The sequence below is a fragment of the Canis lupus genome, chromosome 24, assembly GCF_003254725.2.
Source record: "Canis lupus dingo isolate Sandy chromosome 24, ASM325472v2, whole genome shotgun sequence".
Lineage (NCBI taxonomy): Eukaryota > Metazoa > Chordata > Mammalia > Carnivora > Canidae > Canis > Canis lupus.
In genome coordinates, this window is record NC_064266.1 from 18006770 (window position 1) to 18020784 (window position 14015).

General features: G+C 40.5%; 1 protein-coding gene across 1 annotated transcript in view; it reads left to right on the top strand.

Annotated features, from left to right (window-relative positions):
- The window catches only part of DNAAF9 (dynein axonemal assembly factor 9), a 190207-nt gene that overhangs the window by 2857 nt on the left and 173335 nt on the right, over window positions 1-14015 (top strand). Inside the window, exon 2 of the mRNA XM_049100735.1 lies at window positions 12392-12810. The gene's annotated coding sequence lies outside the window, so the exon portion shown is untranslated. The remainder of the gene's footprint in view (window positions 1-12391; window positions 12811-14015) is intronic.

Below are 14015 nucleotides of genomic sequence, written 5' to 3' on the forward strand. Positions count from 1 at the left end.
CCTTGCTCGCTTAGTCTGTATTCAACTCTTAATCTCAAGATTATAAATTCAAGCCCATGCTGGGTGTAGAGATTACTTAAAAATAAAATCTTTAAAAAAGAAAGAATGGCTGTACAATTATATATACATATGCATCTATATATAACACACAGGCAAGTTCTGATATTATCATCTGGTCGTTCTGACGAAAAGCATCATTGCAGTTCCAGAAGTATGTCTGTTGGACCCCTCACGCCTTATCACCAACACTCTGTGACTGTTCTACCTGAAATCCCACACCATCTTTTTCTCCACTAGTCCTTTCAAGTGACCACTACCATGGCCTGGAAATTGTAATGTCAATGGTAAAGAATTCTAATGGCAGAGAATTTTTGGAACAGCTCTAACTGAATGGCCAAGGAGATTTGTATCCACTAAGATGGTTTGAAGTTACCTCATCTTTTTTAAAAAAATAAACTCAAGAAAGGCATTCTCTCTGCTTGTGTGACCCTTTGCTCTCTCTGATTTCATGTCATCATTTTCTGTATCTTTGCATTGTCTCCAGGTCAGGGACATGGATGGTTTTACAATTTTTTGGCTTTTACTCATGCATTGTCTTAGGTCGGTTTCCTTAGCAGCAGAGCCTGAAACAGGATTTGAATGCATGATTTTTTATGAGAGTGCTCTCTGGAGGCAATGAAGGAAGTAGGACAGAACAGGGAAAGGAGTTAAGCAAGGATATAGTCTTATCTGGAGTCAAGCCTCAGCCTGATCCTATGGAGAGCCTTAGGACATGAATTATATTATAGAATTGATTCCACCTTGAGGCAAGAGAGCAGTGTTTTGTATACATAGCTTATTCAGCAGCCAGCCAGCACTCACACCTGTAAGAAGGATCTAATAAAGGAAATTTGGGAGAGGTATCAGTCCACTATATACAACAGATATTTATTGAGCACTAGATTGCAAGGATGAATGTTGCCCTGGTAAAATATATCTGATCAGCTGTCTAACCTTCCTTAAGTATGAAAGGACCTTACTCTGTGCTATTTGAAACATCAACATTTTTTCATAAGTCAAAGATCTTATACTTTTGGTGCTCACTTCGGCAGCACATCTACAAAGATCTTAATACTTTTAGTCTACATGGAACAAAGCAATTCCCTGATTATAAATGTCAGGATCTTACCTAACATATAAGTTACTATATTGCCTGTAAAAAAGGTTGATCCTGAGGGTTTGAAACAAACAAAACTGGGAGGGTTTTAGGTAGGAAGGAAGCTCCATTGGGTAGCAACTTCCATGGAGAGATAAGTGAACTTACAAATATAAAATCCCAGTAGTCCTTGGCAGGCTCTACAGGAAAATGTTTAGGGATCCTTGATCTAGGAGCACAGGATTAGGCCCCTTAGCTGTTGGCAGAGCTCCTGGTGGCCTCCATAGGCAAGCCCCACAAATATAGGAAGTAGCCTTTATATTAACTCAATGGACAAGATCCAGTGTTGGGAGGAAATCACTAATTTAAAGGCAGAGAACTTGGAATTTCTGTTAGAGGTGTTGGATGCCCTCTCCCTCAAATTTCTACAATAGAGAACCAAGATTTTTCTCCTGTACATGGATAAGACATTAGGAAAACAGTAATAGGGACACCTAGGTGGCTCAGCAGTTGAGCGTCTGTCTGCCTTTGGCTCGGGGTGTGATCCTGGAGTTCCAGGATCAAGTTCTGCATCGGGCTCCCGATGCGGAGCCCGTTTCTTCCTCTGCCTGTGTCTCTGCCTCTCTCTCTGTGCCTCTCATGAATAAATAAATAAAATCTTAAAAAAAAAAAAAAGGAAAACAGTAATAGTGTTAAAAGACAACTGACCTTCCTAAGTTTCCTGTGACTGCCAAAACAAATTACCATAAACTCAGTGGCAAAAACAAACAAACAAAAACAAAAAACAAAACAAAAAAAAAACTAATTTATTCTCTCATGTTTCTGGAGACCAGAAGTCCAAAATCAGAGTGTAAGCAGGGCTGTATTCACTCTGGAAACTCTAGAGGAAAATCCTTCCTCACCTGTTCCAGCTTCTGATGGAAGTTGGCATTCCTTGCCTTCTTGGCTTGTGGCCACATCACTCCAGTCTCTGTCTCTGTCATCACATTGCCCTGTCCTCTGTGTTGTCTTTTCCCGTGTGTGTCTCTTATGAGAACACTTGTCATTGGATTTAGGGCCCATCTGGATAATTTAGGATGATTTTGTCATCTCAAGAGCATTAATTAATTACATCTACAAAGACCCTTTTCCTAAATATGACAATATTCACAGGTTATGTGGATTAGGATATGAATATATCTTTTGGGAGCCACTATTCAACCCACTACCCAACCCTATACAAAATGTCAACTCATTCAATTCATTCACTTATGCAACTAATATTTATTGAGGCTACTATATACCAGAGACTGATCTAGGTTCTGGGGAGGCAGCAGTGAAAAAGCATATAAAAATCTCAGCCTTTCTTCACACTTGTTAAAGATGACTACTATTAAAATAAAACCAAAAATAGCAAATGGCAAGAATATGGATAAATGGGAACTGTTGTATACTATTAATGGGAATGGTAGTGTACTGTAGAAAACAGTTTGGCAGTTCCAGACATTAAAAATAGAATTCATGGGGCACCTGGCTGACTCAGTAGAGCATGTGACTCTTGATCTCAGGGTTGTGAGTTCAAACTCCATGTTGGGCATGGAGCTTACATTAAAAAAAAAAAAAAATACCTTATGATCCAGCAATCCAATTTTGTGGATATACCCAAAATAATTGAAAGCAGGATCTTGAAGAGATATTTGTATATTCACTGAGGCATTATTCACAATAGCCAGGAGGTGGAAGCAACTTAAATGTCCATTGACAGATGAGTAGATAAACAAAACATGGTATATGTATATACAATAAAATATTACTCAGGGACACCTGGCCAGCTCAGTCAGTGGAGCATGCAACTCTTTTTTTTTTTTTTTTTTTTTTTTTAGCATGCAACTCTTGATCATGGTGTTTTAAGTTTGAACCCCATGTTGGGTGTAGAGATTACTTAAAAATAAAATCTTTAAAAAATAAATAAAAATAATAAAATATTGGAACACCTGGGTGGCTCAGTGGTTGAGTGTCTGTCTACCTTTGGCTCAGGGTATGATCGTGGAGTTCCAGGATCGAGTTCCACATCGGGCTCCCCATGGGGAGCCTGTTTCTTCCTCTGGCTATGTTTCTGCCTCTCTCTCTGTCTCTCATGAATAAATAAATAAAATTGTTTTAAAAAAATAAAATATTACTTAGACTTAAAAAGGAAAGACACAAGCTTTTTTAAAGACACATGGATAAATTTTGAAGACATTGAATATTGTATTATTTCACTTACATGAGATAACTAAAGTAGCAAAGTTCATAGAAACAAAGTAGAATGGAAAAAACAGGCAGTGGTTTAATGAGTACAGAGTGTCAGTTTTGTAGTATTAAAAAGTTCTGGAGATCTTTTGTACAATAATGTGAATATACTTAACACTACTGAACAGTACACTTAAGAATGGTTGATGGGAACACCTGGGTGGCTCAGTGGTTGAGCGCCTCCCTTCGGCCCACGGCATGATTCTGGAGTCCTGGGGTTGAGTCCCACATCGGGCTCCCTACATGGAGCCTGTTTCTCTCTCTGCCTATGTCTCCGCCTCTCTCTCTCTCTATGTCTCTCATGAATAAATAAATAAAAATCTTTAAAAAAAATCGTTTAAGATGGTAAATTTTATGTTATGTGTTTTTTTCTATCACTATTTTAAAAAAATATTTTTTGAGAGAGAGTGAGCAGAATGGGGGGCTTTGGAGAGGGGCAGAGGGAGAGAGAATCTTAAGCAGGCTTCACACTTAGCATAGGGTCCAACATGGAACTTGATCTCACGACCCTGAGATCATGACCTGATCCAAAATCAAGAATCAGACACTTAGCCAATAATTTTTAAATTATTTTTTTTAAATCACTGCCTTTGGGCACCTAGGTGGCTCAGTCGATTAAGTATCTGCCTTCAGCTCAGATTATGATCTCAAGGTGCTGGGATCGAGCCCCATATCAGGCTACCTGCTTAGCGGAGAGTCTGCCGCTCCCTCTGCTTGTGCTTTCTCACTCATTCTTTCTCTCTCTCAATTAAATGAATAAAAAAAAAAAAAAATCTTAAAAAAAAATAAAATAAAATCACTTCTTTCATGGAACAACTAATTATATATACTTTTTAATAAACTCCATTAGGGGGATCCCTGGGTGGCTCAGCAGTTTGGCGCCTGCCTTTGGCCCAGGGCGCGATCCTGGAGTCCTGGGATCGAGTCCCGCGTCAGGCTCCTGGCATAGAGCCTGCTTCTCCCTCATCCTGTATCTCTGCCTCTCTTTCTCTCTATGTCTATCATAAATAAATAAATAAATCTTTAAAAAAAAATAATAAAAATAATAAACTCCATTAGTATTACATACAGAAAAATGAAGAGAACATCCATATATAGCTTAGTGAATTTTCGAAGTAAACATACTCATAAGTAGGGCCCGGGTCAAAAAATAGAAGATCATAGGATCCCTCTTGGGACTCTCCTAGTCGCTACCTCTGTGAAGGAGCCACTTTCCTAACTTCATACATTGTGGATTGGTATTGCCAGTTTTTCACTTCGTATAAATGAGATACTACAATATGGAATCTTTTGTGTCTAGATTCTTTCATTCAGCATTGTATTTGTGAAATTCATCCATGTTATTGTGTATAGTAAGTAATTTGTTTTCATTTTTATATTCCATTGGCTCAATATATTTATGCCATAATATGACAGTTTATTTATCTATCCTAGTGCTGATGGACATTTGGGCAGTTTCCAGTTTGAGGGAACTATGAATAATGATGCTATGAACAGCCTGGGAATCCAGAACAGGTCTCTTGGTTTCTGTTGGGTATATGAGATATGCTGATAAATGTTTATCAACCAGCTCCCTGGGGAAGAAGCACCCTCATGTGTAGCATTTGTTAATTTCTATGGTGTAAATACTCCCACCATGGCCTCTTTCAAGCTACCAACATGATGTCACTGAATGAAGAATTGGGAAGGTACACAGACTGTGCTCTCAGAAGCCAGCAGGAACCAACTCCAGCACTGTGTATGCCTGGGAGATCTACTAATGCCCAAACAGACCTGCAAGAGACTAGGAGAAACATCTGAGAGGGATAAAGAGGAAATAAAGAGGAAAAGGCAAAGAGAAGATTCAGACGGAAAGAAAAACCTGACAACTGTGAGGGAAAGGGGGAAGGAAAGATCCGTTAAGAAGAGTCTCAGAGGGGATCCCTGGGTGGCGCAGCGGTTTGGCACCTGCCTTTGGCCCAGGACGCGATCCTGGAGACCCGGGATCGAATCCCACGTCGGGCTCCCGGTGCATGGAGCCTGCTTCTCCCTCTGCCTGTGTCTCTGCCTCTCTCTTTCTCTCTGTGACTATCATAAATAAATTAAATTAAATAAAAATAAATAAATAAAAAATTGAAAAAAATTAAAAAAAAGAAGAGTCTCAGAGTGTGACGCAGTTCTGAGAAAGACTTGTCCAGGTTGAAGGGGAGTGCTGGTGCCAAAGTTGCCAGTTGGAGTAGCCCTGCATGTCTCAGGAAAGGGCCTTCATCAGCACAGCAGCAGCTGGGCTTCTAGTCAATTACATTCCCCACAGTAGGAGGTCTGAGCAATGCATTTTCTTGGCCCCAACACCTGGCAGTATTTCTTTGCATCACCTCCCTGGGGATGAGTGGGACAGCTTCTCAAATGTCCTCTCTAGATGCCTTACTTTTCACAAGTTAACTGTACAACCCTGGCCTAGCTGACTTGTTGGAAGTTGGAGTGGCCACTATAGACAATAAGCCCCAGGTTTTTTGGGTAGTGTGCTAGAAAAGAGAGAGGGATTGAAGAACAGGTAACTGTTCTAATTATTATTTTGGGGGGGTTTTTTGTTCTAATTATTAATTAAAGAAATAGAAGTTGACCATACTATATCCCCAACTAATTTAAACCTTACTGCTTAAATAAGGAAAGAATAGATAAGTAGAGTTAGTTAGAAATAGAAGCTGGAAAAGACCTTATAATCCATGTTACAGTTAGCTATTAAAGTAAAACCAATATGATATTTTTTTTTCCAATATGATATTTTTAAAAATATCTACAAATTCTTTGATATTCTAGTTAAAAGTTTAATTCCTCTCTGTAGAATGGAAGCCAGACGTAGTGACTCTCTTCTAACAAATAGGATGTAGTAGAATTGTGCTACATGACTTCTAAGGCTAGGTCATGCAAAGGAGAGCTTCTCTTCCTCTCCTCCCTGTCTTTCTCTCTTCACTTGCTTTGGAGGAAATCAGCCATCACTTCATGAGGATGCTTGAGCAGCTTGTGAAAAGGCACAGGTGAAGAGGAACTGGGGGGCCTGCCACCTAAAACTAGCACATACTTACCAAACATGTATGTTAACCAGCCTGGAAATGGATCCTTTGGCCCATCAAGGCTTCAGATGACAGAAGTCCTGGGCAATATTTAAGATCTCACAAAAGACCCTGAGCTAGAATTGCTAGTCAAGCTGTTCTTGAATTTCTGGCCCACAGAAAATGTAAGGATAATAAATTGTTGTAGGCCACTAAATTGGGCAGTTTGTCTTATGGCAATAGGTAATGAATACAGGCCACAAGAATTTGGAAGTCCGCCTACACATACCCAGTACTATAAAAGAAAATATTACCACTGAGACAATATGGCAAACCCATGGAGGATAGCCATGTCCTTGTTTCCTGCTTTGACTCATAGAGAAGCTGACTCCTCTCTAAGATGACTCCCATCAAAGCCCACCATCCTGGTGCAGCCAGACGCCATCTCTATTCCTAGTGCTGGCCCAAGGCATTGATACTGACTGCTGCCAGTGTTGTGGTCAAGGCTTCTGATGCCCACACAGAGGTCTCTATCTCATGTTGCTGCCAAGCCACTGGCACCAACTCCCATCATCTGAGAAGCCACTGGCAGCAATGCAGCCTTCAATAGGGGGAAGTGGTTCTTGTGTTCACTTGTGCTATGACCGTGCCAGAACCCCAGTGTGGGGGAGGGGTGACAGATAACCATGTGTACAGAACCAGCTCACCAAAAGCTTGGCCTGTGACTAAAGGTGTGGTCCAGATTGCAGTGTTTACCAAGTTAAACAGTCTAAAGCTAGATCAGCATATCAAAAATGACTCAAGCAACAAAGAGAGTTTAGCTATGAACCTGAGCAAGTTAGGGCTAAGGGCATTAATTATGGACAGGGTTCAAAGAGGACAGAAACAAAGCAGACCTGGAAGAGTTCTGGACTTGGGAAGCTTAGAAGTATATACCTATGGCCATGGTCTGGGCCCCTGACCCTAAGGGCTGGCTTGAAGCCATCAGGCCCCTTTTTCCCCTATGCATTGCAAGGCTGTAGCTTTTTTTTTCATGTGTAAAGTTCTCACAGAATTGCCAGGGCTCACTCAAACTTGGTCTGATACTGGCAAGGAAGCTTGAAAACTCTTATATTAGTTTAGGTTTCCCCAAAAGAAAGCCCCAAGGCAAGAATTCAAGGTTAATATGGGATGTAATTCCAGGAAGCAGATAGGAGAATAGGGAAGTGAGACTGGGAAGGGAGGCCAGTCAATAAAGAGTGTGTTATCAAGCCAGTGACTACTGCGAACAATTCCACAGGGGAATTCCACAGGGGAAACTCTGGGAGGTGGATGAAGTAGGATGCCTCAGAGAAGCAAGAGGGCTAGAGTATTTGAGGGTATTTATATACTAATTCCAGTCAGCCATTGTTGAAGGCTGCTAGGAGAGGGAGTGTTAATTACTGTGGGGATCAACAGGGATGCCAGATAACTGGTTGATCAGTATTTTATTTGTTTATTGGTCATTTAGTTCTCCCCTTCTGTGAATTGAGCATTCATATCCTTTGCCCATTTTTCTATTGGGCTGCTTATCTTTTTCTTACGGATGTGTGGGAATCACATACATAGTCAGATACTAGTCTTTTCTTTATTATGTGTATAACAAATATCACTTTCCAGATTCTGGTTTATCTTTTCACTTTCTTTATAGTATCATCCAATAAGTAGTTCTTATCTTTAATGCATATGAACTTATCAGTCTTTTCTCAATAGTCTATGCTTTTCATATCTCGTTTAAGAAATCCTTTCCTGGGGATCCCTGGGTGGTGCAGCGGTTTGGTGCCTGCCTTTGGCCCAGGGCGCGATCCTGGAGACCCGGGATCCAGTCCCACGTCGGGCTCCCGGTGCATGGAGCCTGCTTCTCCCTCTGCCTGTGTCTCTGCCTCTCTCTCTCTCCCTCTGTGTGACTATCATAAATAAATAAATAAATAAATAATTTAAAAAAAAAGAAATCCTTTCCTACCTTGAGGTAATAAAGATGATAATTTACCAGGAATTTTTATTTTTTATAGATGGTCTTTAATCCACTTGGAAATGACTTATATGAAGATGTAATATAGGAATTCACTATTCAATTTTTACCATGAAAAATCTCAAACATATACAAAAATAGAATAGTACAGGGGCTCCTGGGTGGCTCAGTGATTGAGCATCTGCCTTTGGCTCAGATCGTGATCCTGGGATCACATGGTCCTGGGATGGATCCCGGGGTCCTGGGATGGAGTCCCACATCAGGCTCCCTGCAGGGAGCCTGCTTCTCCCTCTGCTTATGTCTTTATCTCTCTCTGTGTATCTCTCATGAATAATAAATAAAATCTTAAAAAAAAATTGGATAGAACAATGAACTCAATACCCAGCTTCAACAATTATTAACTTACTTCAGTTGACCACTGCTGTATAACAGATTATCCCCAAATTTAGCAAATTAAAACAGTTATAAACATTTATTATCTTACACAGTTTCTGAGAGAATTTTAGGACTTTAGGGTGGCTCAGGATCTGTCATGAAGTTGCTGTCATGTTGTTGGCCTGGCTTGCAGACATCTGAAGCCTTAGCTGGGGTTAAAGGATATATACCAAGGTGGCCCTCACCTCTGGCTGGTAAGGTGTTGCTAGGAAGGATCTGTTTCTTGCCACATGGCCACCTCTGCAGAGCAGCTGAAGCGTCCTCACAGCATGGTAGCTGGCTTCCCCCAGGACAAATGATGCAAAAGAGAGCAAGGTAGAAATTGCAGTCACTTTTATAACATAGTCTTGGAAGACACACAAAATCACTTCTACCACACTGTATTTGATAAAAATATTCAAGGGGAATATTCAATATTCCCCACATTCAAGGGGAGAGAAATTAGGTTCTACTTTTTAAAGGGAAGAATATCAACCTTAGTGGATGTTTTTAAAATCCATATATAACTCACAACCAGTCTTATTTCAGCTATGCTTCCATCCACTCTCCCTTATAAACTGGATTATTTTGAAGAAAATTTCAGACATATTATTCAGTATAAATACTTTAGCATGAATTACTAAAAGGGTAAGCCTTAAAGAAATGTCATAAACACCATACCATAATCACACAGAAAGTTAACAATAATTTCTAACGTCGCCAAATATATCCAATCAAAATTCAATAGCATTCATTTTCCCCTGATACATTCCTTCTCCTTCTCTCCCTCTCTCTCTTAAAAAAAAAAGTTTAAGACACTTCTGCATAACTCCAGATCCTTTCAGGCTCACCTGTCATTTAATCTAACATTGCTGCCCAGATCAGTTCTGCACAGGCTCCAGCCAGCTGCATACAGGTGTGGCCTGGCACTTCTTCAGGGCTTCTCTTTAATGCTGCAGTGTGGGATACTGTAGAAATATGCCTAGTATGTACAACCCAGAAGTGCCATAGACTTAAAACTTTTTTTAAAAAGATTTATTTATTTATTCAGAGAGAGAGAGAGAGAGAGAAGCAGAGACACAGGCAGAGGGAGAAGCAGGCTCCATGCAGGCAGCCCGACATGGGACTCGATCCCAGGTCCCCAGGATCACACCCTGGGCTGCAGGCGACGCTAAACCACTGCACCACCGGGGCTGCCCTGGACTTAAAACTTTTTGAGGCACACTTTGACCAATGGAGATGAGAACCAATGGACAATTGCTTTCCCTTTCATCCCCAGATCAACAGTCTGAAGACACAGTGTATGTAACTTCTCACAAGGTCAGTGGGATTAAGGAATCACACTCTTCATGGTGGCCAATTTAATCATGTGCTCCCCCTTAATTCTTGTGCTCCCCTGTTTCACTTATTGTCCCTCATTCCTGCCCTCTGAGATTGCACTCCTCAATAAAGTATTTGCTCATAGCTTTACTGTCAGGTTCTGCTTTCTGGGAGACCCAGGCTAAGACACGGTTGGTTCTAAGCAAGGTCTCCCTGATCATAGGTTTCATCCCCTCCCACTTCTTTTCCCTTGCAATTGTTTGATTATCCTAGTAAATCATAGTTTGTCCACATTTAGATTTTGCTGACCTCTCTTGCTGTGGTGTTTATCATGTTCTCTCATTCCATATATTTCCAAAACTGGTAGTTAGATCTAGAAGCTGGATCATATTTAGGTTTGATATTTTTGGCAAGAATATTTCATGGGTGGAGTTACATACTTCCCATTGCATCACATCAGAAGATATAATGTCAGTTTGTATCTTTATCCATTTTAAGATGGATCAGTAAATTCTGGAGTAGCAATTCTAACCTACCCATTATAAATTCCCCACCAGTTTTTCACCTGATGATTTTAGCAGCCAAACATAATCATGCCCTAGAACTGTACTGTTCAACAGTACAAAGCAACAAGCCACATGTGGCTAAAGGTAATGAAAATTGAACAAAATTAGAAATTTAATTCCTTAGTTACACTAGCCACATTTTAAGGGCTCAACAGCTACAATGGCTACTCTGTTGAACGATGCAAATATAGAATTTTTCCATTATCATGGAATGTTATATTTGACAAAGCTAGCCTAGAACCATTGCTTTATTTCAATTCTGATACTTATTATTTCTAGTATTTAATTTAAATCTATCATCCTTTATATGTTTACCAGCTGTTATTGTACATTCCCTTGTCAACTATTTAGTTGCTCTGAGGTATAGTTCATGGAGTAAAAGCATGATAAATCCTTATTTGCCTTTATGTACCAGTATTCAGGATGATGACATCATTGCCTAGTATCCTCCAGTGTTGACGGAAGCATTTTGTTGTTTTTATTGTTTTAAATATCATCATGGATTCACAAACAACATACCTGCTGTCTTTCAGTTCATTGTAGGTACTGTTCTTTTTGATGTTCACATTTTCCCATGTGCTAAAGGTTGTTTCTTACAGTAGTATTGTATGGGTTTATCTGTTTGAGTTTTTTTTTTATTTCAAACAAGATATTTCAGGCTCTTCCTGTACATTTTATACTCCAGATATGAAATCAAATATTTCAAGTATCCTTGGCTCCTTTTAGAGAAAAATAGTATTTAGAGACCACAATCTGGATGCTAGGGGTACCCCTTCCCAGTGACTTGTGGTTTGGGTTTTTTTTTAAGTTTACGGAAGTAGAAAATAATCTTTTCTGTTTTTTAAAGAAAATATACCTTAGGTTCACACTGATGTTCCAAATTCAAATTTAGGTCTATGGAGTTGTGGGACCCCTGGCTGGCTCAGGAGAGCATATGACTCTTAATCCTGGGGTTTTGAGTTCAAGCTCCATGTTAGGGGGTAGAGATTAAATAAATAAATATTAAAAAGAAAAGAAAAGGATTATGGGGTTATACTTAATTTCTTGGAGTTCATGTTTGTATCTCCTGGACTTAAATGAGAATCTTAGTTTTTCATGTCATCAAAACAAGTATTCATTTTCTTTGTCCTATACTACTGATAACAATTTCTCATTCACTATCTTGACTGTCATCCCTTAACCTGTGACCTCCAAATTTTATGAATCAATTATTCTCTACCTGCATTTCCTCATTTGAGGAAGTTGCTATTCTCCCACCACCCATGACTTCGTGAACCAGTCAGTCAAGGAACTTAGCCTCCTCTTCTGTGAGAGTGGGAAAGAATCTCAGCTGTGAAGGATTAACACTCCAAGGGTGAAAAAACAAAAACAGAAACAAGACACTCCATGTGTGAAGTTTGGCCAGTGCAAGGTGAGAGGAGGGAACAAGCAAATAATTTTTTCCTTTCACCATTTCAAAACATGGTGGGTTTGCATAACTTTTTAAGAAGACTCCTATGTAACTAAGCAACCAAATATGTTATCTTGAAGCTACAGTGAGCTCAAAAATATACCACCCTGTGGTTGCTTTCCTTCCTTCTCCTTGTCTCTAACTTTTGTTTTGGGATAGCACCTCCCATTAAGACCCTACCATGAAACCTTTGCCTCTTGCTCTGTTCACTAGGAAATCCAAGTAAGGACAATTTCCAAGGATCTTCTCTTCAGAAATGTGAAGAGCAGTGCTGGGAACTTATGTATTTAATAAGCATTCCAGGTGAGTCTTATGATCAGACAAGTATGGCTGACATTACCATTAAGCATCCTCAATCTTCAGATCTCACATCAACAGAAAATGAGCTGCTCGCATTGTACAGAATTCAGAAGAGGAATCCATGCCGGGAACCCTTTAGATATAGCCATGGAGGACAATGAACAAGAGCGATGAGCGCAGAGAATAGCCTGGAGGCAGTGAGATGGACTGAACAAGGATGTTGTCTGCTGCCAAACCAAAGAGCCTTTGCTGCTCCTGTCTTGCAGGAGGAAGTATGCATTATGAACTGGTGACTACTTCCTGATGTTCTCTCTCTGTCTCCTGTTCCAAATGTGAGTATTTATTGAGTGAGGTCTTCCAGTCTTCTTCCAACAATTTGTATGTTTGTGTTATTTGTATGTTGCTAGACAGTGGGGAGCCACAGCTGGCCCTAAATTCGAAGAATGCAGCAAGCTCACAACTGAAGGAACCCCTCTTGCCCTGACCACACACACCTTGCAGCAGACAGGACATGACTTGAGCTATTTCTGTTTGGAAAGGGGGTGTTTTCATTTCTGTACCCCCAGAAGCATATCATGAGACTGTAAGTATCTTATATGGAATTTAAAAAATTACTGGTAGAGGAGTGGGAAAGTGAGACAAAGAAAGTAAGGCAACCAATATAGGATTCATTATCAAGCCAGCTACTGTTGTGTACAATGGGGGCTTAATCCCATGGGAAACTCTGAGAGCCAGTGTAGAACATGCACTGCAGTGTTAATCCACTGCAAGGAGTTAGGGAGCTGGGGTGTCCATATATCAAGTCCCATGAGTCGTTGGTTGAGAGGAGCTCCCAGGGAGGATGAAATATTAATTCCTCTACACTTTGGGCCTGCTGTGTAAGTGACAAAGACAGAGTAGGAAATAATCAGAGAAAGGCATCATACAAAGGAGCGCACGTGCTGGCAGCTGGAAGCCAGGCCAGTATACGTGAAAGTGGTAAGGACAAGGGGATATAGGCAAAGCATCTGCTTTAAGAACTCAGAGGGGGTCTCATCATTTATGAGCTAGCTTCAGTACCTTAAATGGGGACATTCATTTAAAGTGTAGGCACATGTGTGTGAATGCTGGACAGTTAAAGAAAATGCAAACTATCTGATTCTGCTTTTCAGAATCACTTTCTCCCATTCCATAGGATTCTGGGGGGACTGTCCCTCCAAAGGCCTCCCCGTCACAGAGTGTACAAATGACCCAAGCGGACCAATCATTGTAGTCATTATAGCAGATACTATTGGTGCCCCAGTCAGATCCCCTTTACTGGCCAGTGCACCCATCCTGCAGTTCAGGTGAGTGTTGCCATTAGAGGCTCACTGCCACAAACTTCTTCAGAGAATTTCCCTCAGGAGGAGGGGGCCAATTTGGCTGGGATATTGTCCCCTCCCACCAGGGGGCATTCCACATCTAAAAGGAGGTACAAAGACAGCTCATCTATCTCATGGGAAGGTGAGGGAGACAATTCTGCAGGCAATTTATACATCAGAACTCCCCCAAGAGATCA